The sequence below is a fragment of the Chrysochloris asiatica genome, unplaced genomic scaffold (assembly GCF_000296735.1).
Source record: "Chrysochloris asiatica unplaced genomic scaffold, ChrAsi1.0 scaffold00003, whole genome shotgun sequence".
Lineage (NCBI taxonomy): Eukaryota > Metazoa > Chordata > Mammalia > Afrosoricida > Chrysochloridae > Chrysochloris > Chrysochloris asiatica.
Genome location: NW_006408521.1, coordinates 48,710,628 through 48,720,129, shown reverse-complemented (window position 1 = coordinate 48,720,129; position 9,502 = coordinate 48,710,628). Strand labels below are relative to the sequence as shown.

The 9,502-nt window shown below is 39.7% G+C and overlaps 1 protein-coding gene across 1 annotated transcript in view; it reads left to right on the top strand.

The window, feature by feature from the left end:
- The window catches only part of CACUL1 (CDK2-associated, cullin domain 1), a 69,995-nt gene that overhangs the window by 35,172 nt on the left and 25,321 nt on the right, over positions 1 to 9,502 (top strand). The window lies entirely within an intron of this gene.

Here is a 9,502-nt window from a genome sequence, read left to right as displayed (position 1 = left end):
AGTTGAAGTGATTCCTCTGTATTCCATCTGACAAGTCCGTGGTGTAGTTGAAGTGATTCCTCTGTATTCCATCTGACAAGTCCGTGGTGTAGTTGCTGTTTATGTTGTTGAATTCTGTCATGAGATCTCTGGCATCGTTTCTGTCACTCAAGCCATATTTCCCAACTTTTTTGTTTCCAACTTGTATATTGCAACTATTAGTGCATCGTGATTACATGGTTGCTCAATTTCAAAATGTAGAAGTTGGTAAAAATCTTTAATTTCATCATCTTTGGTATGAGAGCTTGGTGTGTGCAGGTATTCTCACTGACAGTGTTCAACTTCAGGATAGACATTGAAACGCTCCTTTTGACAATGAGTGCAGTGCCATTCCTCTTTGATTTTTCAGTCCTAGTATAGAAGATATATGATTAGCCAATTAAAAATAACTATTACTAGTTCATTTTCAACTTACTAATAATCTAGACTATTGATCTTCAGTTCCATTTCATTTTTGGCCACTTCCAATTTTCCTTGATTCTTGCTTTGTACATTGCATGTTTTGACTACTGATGGACGTTTTCATGTTTCTTATTTTGATTTGTTACATCAGCATGTAAGGTCTTGGAAGCTTTACTCCCCCATATCTTTAAGGTTGACTCTACTTTGAGAAGGCAGCTTTTCGTCCTATAATAGTAGTGATAACTTTGAGCGTTGATAGACATAGGTAAGGAGATTTCTTCATTGTAGCATATCGGTCTGACTCCTAGGAAGCCTGCATAGGGTTTCAGAGGAGCAGCTGGTAGGTTTGCAGTACAGCGCTGATCCTACAGCACTAGCCCAGGAGTCTGTTTGTGTTAGCCGGCTCCTTCTGTACCTTCACTATAACTTGCTGTTGGGAAGTGTTGCTGAGTTGGTTCTAGCTCATATCGCGCGTGACCCTATGTAAAGAGTCCTGGTGTGGCGCCGTGGGATAAAGCACTCGGCCAGAAGGTCGGTTTGAGCCACAAGAGTGGCAATTCAAATCTACCAGCCACTCTTTGGAAACCCTATACAGGGTCACTATGAGTCATAACTGATTTGATAGCACTTAACACAGGGTCTTCAAGGAGCAGCTGGTGGGTTTGAACCGCCAACCTTGTGGTTAGCAGTCCAGTGCTTCTGTAGCACCACACCAGGACTCTATATAGCTTTCTGCTTCTGCAAAGATTTAAAGCCTAGGAACCCCTGTACAGGGTTGCAATGAGTCGGAACCAATTCGATAGTACTTAACAAAACAACAAATAACATGGAGTCCTGGTTGACACTACAGGATAAGCACTGGGCTACTATGCTAACCTCAAAGTCTGTGGTTCAAACTCACAAGCTGCTCCTAGGAAACAGACAGGATCGCTATGAGTTGCCATTTAACAGCAACATATGTGGAAACATCGGCAGAGTTCAGATGGGAATGTAGCAGGACTGTAATGTTGGATGTGTTTATTGTATGTATATGTTTGTATGTATGTATTTGTTGTTAAGTGCTGTTGAGTTAGTTTGAACCCATAGCAACCTACAGCACCACACCAGGCCTCCAGCACCACACCAGGCCTCCAGTTGAAGATTCAAAGCCTCAGAAATCCTGTATAGGGTCGCTGAATTGGAACGGCACTTAACAGCAAGTCAGATTTTGGTGTAGTGTTACAGGAGAATACAGGCAGTGTGCTTGGGCCACACCATTTAAGAGTTTCACCAGTTATTTGAAAGTTGCGCTCTCAGCGAGTGAAGATGATTCTGATGAAAAATTTGTTGCCGGTAGAGGTTGGTTCAGTTATTTCAAAGTGAGGGCAAATTTACTCACCATTAAAGAGTAGGTAGTCACCTGTAAGTCACACATCTATACTCTTTGAATCCCTGGTACTTAACAGTAGCTACAGTTCTTTCTATTAGAATATTCTCGCCCTTTCTGTCCACATGTCTGTGTGAGGCTAGATTCTCTTTATTCAATCAAAACAGTGCATCACAACCAACTGAGTACAGACGAGCCTCCTATCAGCACCTGTGTCTGTTACAGCAGAAACGGACGAGACTTGCAGAAAGAAGAAAGCACTGCCACTCTTCTCACTACAGTGCTGGGGATTTTAGTGCAGTTACTTTTCATAAAAATGTTAATATGCGATACCGAAACCATTTATTAACAGTTTCATGTGAGTTAATTAATACCCTTACATTTTAAATTTCTACAATGGTAAATGTTAAGGAGCTGTGATACTGTAATGGGTGACAAGTTGTACTGCTCACCACAAGGTCAATAGTTCAAATCTACCAGCTGCTCCGTGGGAGAAAGATGAAGCTTTCTGCTCCCACAAAGATTTATAGCCTTGGAAACCCTATACAGGGTCACTGTGAGTTGGAAAGGACTTGGCTTGATTGCTAACCATGAAGTTGGCAGTTCAAACCTACTACCCAGTACTTGCTGTTGTTGTTAGGTACCATCTAGTCGGTACCGACTCATAGCAACCCTATGCACAGCAGAAGGAAACACTGCCCAGTCCTAGGCTAACCTTACAATTGTTGCCACACTTGAGCCCATTGATGCTGCCACTTTGCCAGTCTATCTTGCTGGGGCTCTTCCTCTTTTTCTCTAACCCTCCACCTTACCGAACATGATATCCTTCTCCAGTGACTGGTCCCTCCTGACAACATGTCTGAAGCATGAGAGACGAAGTCTGGCCATCCTGGCCTCCAAGGAGCACTCTAGCTATAGTTCTTGTAACACAGGTCTGTTTGTTCTTTTGATAGCCTGTGATACTGTCAATATTCTCCTCCAGCACCATTAACTCAAATGCATCAATACTTCTACAATCTTCCTTATTCACTGTCCAGCTTTCGCATGCATATGAGATTGTTGAAAATACCATAGCTTGGGTCAGGTGCACCTTAGTCCTCAAGCTGACATCTTTGCTTTTCAACACTTTAAAAAAGGTTTTGTGCAGCACATTTGCCTAATGTAACACGTCATTTGATTTCTTGACTGCTGCTTCCTTGATTGTTGATGGTTGATCTAGAAAAATGAAGTCTTCGACAACTTCAATCTTTTCTCCGTTTATAAGAATGTTGTTTATTGGTCCAGTGGTGAGGATTTTTGTTTTCTTTACATTGAGACACAATCCATACGGCTCTTTGATCATTCTCAGTAAGTCTTTAAAGTCCTCTTCACTTTCAGCAAGCAAGGTTGTTAATGAGTCTTCTTCCAATCCTGATGGCACGTTTTCCTTCATAGAACCCAGCTTCTTGGATTATTTGCTCAGCATACAGGTTGAACAAGTATGGTGAAAGAATACAACCCTGTCGCACACCTTTCCTAATTTTAAACCATTCAGTCTTCTACTTGAACAACTGCTTCTTAGTCTACGTACAGGTTCCTCATGAGCACAATTAAGTGTTCCGGGATACTCACACTTCAATGTTGTCCATACCGTGTCATGATCCACACAATTGAAGGCCTTTGCGTAGTCAATAAAGCACAGGTAAACATCTTTCTGATATTATTTGCTTTCAGTCAAGAGCCATTGGACATCAGCCATGATATCCCTCATTCCACGGCCTCTTCTGAGTCTGGCTTGAACCTCTGGAAGTTCTCTGTCAATGTATACTTGTATATGTTTCTATATTAATTACTTTTAGTAAAACTGTACTCGCATGGGATATCAAAGAGATTGTCTGATGATTTCTGCATTCCATTGGGTCACCTCTCTTTGGAATGGGCACAAATATGGATATCGTCCAATCAGTTGGCCAGATAGTTGTCTTCCAAATTGGCATAGGTGAGTGAGTGCCTCCAGTGCCACCTTACTTAGTTGAATGATTTCAATTTGTATTCCATCAATTCCTGGTGCCTTGTTCTTTGCCAGTGACTTCAGTGCACCTCTGACTTCTTCCTTTAGTATCACTGGTTCTTGATCTTATGTTACCTCTTGAAATTGTTGAACGTCAACTATTTCCCTTTGGTACAGTGACTCTCTGTATTCCTTCCATCTTCTTTTGATGTTTTCTGCATCGTTCAGTATTTTGCCCATAGAATCCTTCAGTACCACAATTCAAAGCTTGTTTTTTTTTCTTCCATTCCCTCAGTTTGAGAAATGCTGAGTGTAGTCTTCTCTTTTGATTTTCTAACTCCAGATCTTTGCACATTTAGTTGTAATATTTGACTTTGTCTTCTTGAGCTGACCTTTGAAATTTTCTGTTCAACTTTTGTACGTCTTCATTTCTTCCATTTACTTTAGCATCTCTATGTTGGAGAGCAAGTTTCAGAGTCTCTTCTGACATCCATTTTGATCTTTTCCTTCTTTCTTGTCTTCTTAATGACTTTTTGCTTTCTTCCTGTATGATGTTCTTGATGTCATCCCATAACTCTTCTGGTCTTTGGTCTTTAGTGCCTAATGTATCAAATCTGTTCTTCACATATTTTGGCTCTCGTGGACTTATTTTCATTTTCTTCAGCTTCAGTTTGAATTTGCATATGAGCAATTGATGGTCTGTTCCATAATCTGTCCCTGGCCTTGTTTTCACTGTTGATAATGGCACTTTTCCACCTTGTTTTTCCATAGATGTAGTCATTTGATTTCTGTGTATTCCATCTGGTGAGGTCCATGTGTATAGTCGTCTCTTAATGCTGTTTAAAAAGGTGTTTGAAATGAACAAATCATTGGATTTGCAGAATTCTATCATGCGATCTTCAGCATCATTTCTATCACCAAGGCCGTGTTTTTCAATTACTGATCCTTCTTTATTTCTAACCTTTATGTTCCAGTTGCGGTGATTATCACTATATCTTGATTGCATCTTTGATCAATTTCAGATAGAAGTTTGTAGAATTCTTCTGTTTCATCCTCACTGGCATTAGTGGTTGGTGCGTAAATTTGAATAATAGTGGTATTAACTGGTCTTCCCTGTAGGCGCATGGATATTATCCTATCACAGACAGTATTGTACCGTATGAATGATCTTGATATGTTCTTTTTGATGATGAATGCGAATTCCTCTTTAATTTGTCATTCCCAGCATAGCCATGTGGTTGTCAGATTCAAAATGGCCAATACCAGTCCATTTCAATTCACTAGTTGTTGTTAAGTGCCGTTGAGTCGTTTCCAACTCATAGCAACCCTGTATAGGGTTTCCAAGGAGCAGCTGTTTAGCTTGAACCACCAACCTTGTGGTTCAAACCAACATTGCAGTCCAGCGCATTAACCCAAAGAGCTAGCTACACCAGAACTCAGTAAAACTGTTTCTCTTCATTTTGAGTTGTACCCCATCAGCAAATGAAGGTCCAAGGACTTTACTCTCAAGGGCTTTTTCGCCATTCGTGTCATCATGGTCAACTGTACTTTGATGGGGCAGCTCTTACCAGTCACATTTTGAGTGCCTTCCAACCTTAGGGGCTCATTTTCTGGCACTATATCTGACAGTGTTTCTCTGCTATTCATAAGGGGTTTCCAGTGAGTGACTAAATATTCAGAAGTAGTTCATCTCTCCTTCTTCCTAGTCTGTCTTCATCTGGAAGCTCATCTGAAACCTGTCTATCATGGGTGACCCTGCTGGTATTTAAAATAATCTGTGGCATAGCTTCACCACCACGGTATGACAAACTGACAGATGCTATGATTTGGGATTGACTCGACGGCACTTAATAACAACCTATAAACAAAAGCGTTTTGGAATCATCAGCTATTTTTAAGAGTGGAAAGGGCCCTTTGAAGAGTCCTGGTGGTGGATTGCTTAAGCACTCAACTGCTAAGCGAAAGGTCAGCAGTTTGAATCCACCAGCCGCCCCATGAGAGAACGCTGTGGCAGTCTGCTCCCGCCAAGACGACTGCCTCAGTGCTACGGTACCCGATGTTTGTTTTCTTTTAAGGGGCTCTCGACCCAAACATTTCAGAACAGTCTTGGGTGGATAATTACGGAACGTGAAGGCCAATATGATGGTATGCTAAGATTTGTATGCAAAGGGTTAAAAATGGAATACTGGCTTCTTTGTATATACATAAAATTCTGGAAAGATATAAAGGAGCTATATGTAAATGTTGCTTGGTTCAGGAAGGAAAGGTGGGTGGGTGGAGAGAAGGAATGAAAAGTAAACTCTGTTGAACGCCTGAATTTTAAACCAGATGAATTATATTACCCAGCTTAAAAAGAGAGTGATTTAAACACTCCTGAAAACATTTCCTGAAATTGTATTACCAATTTCAGTAAATCTAGGTCTGTTATGAAAAAGCTGAAACAAATTTGGAATAATAGTTATTCCTTGTCTTGGTAGCTTGTTTTTTCATCCTTGTGTTGTTTGAGAAGAAAATGAAGCTTATTTATTTTAGGATTAGAAAAGTTTATTTAATGTCCAAGATAAATATATTCATGTTGAAATGATATAAATCAAATAGGTAGCAGTTTCCCCAGTGGGGCCCAAAGTACTGAAGTTAAGTTTTAAGGAAGAGCAATTTGATTAATTTTTATTTTTTTTATGGCCATTTATTACTAAATTGCTCTGTAGGATATGCACTGGATTGCAAACCATAAGGTCAGCAGTTCGAGCCCACCAGCTGCTCTGCAGGGGAAAGATGAGACTTTCTACTTCTGTAATGATTTACAACCTCAGAAACCTGATTCAGGATTGCTGTGAATCAAAATCGACTCGATGGCATTTAACAACAAAGGAAAGAGATTGGGTTTATTTTTAGAACACTTATAATTTACAGTGCTGTCATTTGAAACATTTTGAATATGTGCTGCATGAAATGTGGAAGTATAAAAGCTTAAGTAAGTGTTTCGACATTTGATTTAGTACAAGAAGTACTTTTAATACTCATAATCTTTGAGGCTTTGGGAATTTTTGAATAAATAGAAATTCAGTGTTACTTACTGTCTGCCATTAAATGTGTCTTTTGAACAGTGTTTATACTTTTAACTCGGGTAGATAAAATATCTTTTTATGAAAAGAAAATTATTTTAATACATCAGCTTTTCAGATTTTCTTTTTTTCATATAATGCTGCTAAAATTGATTTCTTTGAATACTGAAAAATCATTTCCAGAGTTCTTTGAAGAAGTTTAAAGGAAGATACTGTCTGCGATTTTGTTCATTTGTTATAGTTGAAAGTTTATCCGAAGCGGGGAATCATTTCTCTCCAAGTTCTTTAGTTGACGACAGATTGCTGTTAATAGTGTTGATGAGTTTTCCTGAATTATTAGACAAATGGATGATTTAGAAGGTTTTACTATTGTTAATTGCATTTTGCATGTATTTGACATTTTTCAAAGCTTAAACATATCATTTTCTTTTGATTTCTAACACAACTTGGAAGTAGCCCAGTTAATATTTTTACTATTTTTCATGTGTAGAAATTTAAAATCAGAGGGTTGAAATGAAGTGCCTAATGTTGTATATTGTTGTTGTTAGGTGTTGATGAGTTGGTTCCAACACATCGTGACCCCATATATGGTTACTGAGGCTATACATTTTTATGGGAGCATAAAACTTCATTTTTTTCTTACGGGCGTGACTGGTGGGTTTGAACCGCTTGACACCTTGAGGTTAGCAGTCCAGTGCTTATCATAGCCAGTTGTTGTTGTGAGTTGCCATCGAGTCAGTTCTGACTTATATAGCGAACCCCCCCCCCCCCATACATAATAGAATGCAATACTGCCTGGTCCTGAAACATTCTCACGATTGTTATGCTTGAGCCCATTGCTGCTGTCAGTCCATCTTGTTGGAGATCGTCCTCTCCTTCACTGACCGTACACTTTACCAAGGTCCTTCTCTAGGGATGGGTCCCTCCTGATAACATGTCCTAAGGGTGAGAGATGAAGTCTCACCAGCCTGGCCTCTGAGGAGTACTCTGGCTGTACCTCTTCCAACAGACTTGTTTGTTCTTCTGGCAGTCGGTGGTACTTTTAATATTCTTCTCCAACACCGCAACTCAAATGCTTCAATTCTTCTATGATCTTGCTTATTCACTGTCCAACTTTCACATACATATGAGGTGTTTGAAAATACCATGGTTAGGATCAGACGGGAGAACAAAAAAAAAAGAGAAAGAACAGAAGGAAAAGAGAAGAAAAGGAGAAACAAACGAGGCGTAAATGAAGTACCTAGTCCAACATGAAAACGCTTACATGCCCAGTAATGGGAGTGGAATTGGGAGAATTGAGGACAGTTCACTTCTTCGGAGGCCTGGTATGGCGCTACAGGGTAATGCACTGGACTGCAAGGTCAGTTTGAACCTCAAGGTTCTTCCATACAGGCCGCTCCTTGGAAACCTCATACAGAGTTGCTATGAGTTGGAACTGACTCAACGGCATTGAACAATAACAAAACCCTGAAAGATTCTAAGGAGGATTGAAAAAAATAAGAAATCATTTTAAATGGTTTTGAGCACTTGGGCATTTCTAAAACAAGCTAAAATGCTTTTATAATTCAACATGTTTGCTTTTTTTTCCTTCTCTGATCATTTTACTTTTTTAAAAATTGTAGCAATTTGCCATTTCAGCCATTTTGCATGTCCAACTCAACCATACCAACCACACTCCCCATCAACATGTTTAAATTGAATATTTAGAAATCTTTAAATGTGGCATATCCTTACATCTGTGTTGAAGGCCAGACTATAAAATGTGTTTGCATGACGTTCTGTACTGTGTCTGCCTGCTTTGTGCAGCCCCAGGAATGGATTTTTAGTTGGAAAACCTGGATCTGCCATCCCCTAGCTCTCTAGTCGTCAGGCAAATCACATGTCTTTTTGTGTGTTTCTTAGTATTAAAATGGCACCTGATGAATTTAGCGTCAGAGAATAAAAGGAAATAGTAGAGGGATACACTTTAAAAACAAAAGGTTTTTGAAGCCTTCTCTTTTGATACCTTATGACTTGGTAACAAGTTAAATACCAGAAATGTGTTTTTTATTGCCATCCAGAGCTGCAGATTTTAGCCCCTGATTTCTTCTCTCTGTTAATAATGCTTGTGATTGGTTAGCTGCAGAAGTGTTTTACCACCAAGTTAGCACAGCGAAGTCAGAGTCTTAACGATGCTTCTTTACAAGAGCAGCAGTAGGTCAGTGTAAGAGCTCTGGTGGCATGGTGTTCAAACTGCTCAGCTGCCAGCCAAGGGTGATGGTTGGAACCCTCCTGCAGCTTGGTGGGAGGAAGCTGTAGTCGTCTGTTCCTTAAAGATCACAGCCTTGGAGATAAGGCTGTGGGGCAGTTCTCCTGTCTGGGAGTGTCACTACTAGTCACCATTGACTCAGGGTCATTTGTTGTTGTTGTTGCTTTTTAAGGTATTTATGAGCATTCATAATGTAGGAAGTCTGTGCTACATCCGTGGGTTTCTTTTTCCCTCTTCCAGACCCAAGTAGAGTTTGGTTTCTGTGGGAAATAACCTATATAATCTTAATCCAGTGACGAGTTTATCATGTCATCTATCTTAATTCTGATTACATATTAAGAGCAAGCCTTAAAAAATGGTATTGCTTATTTGAAAAAAAAATATGTATGTAT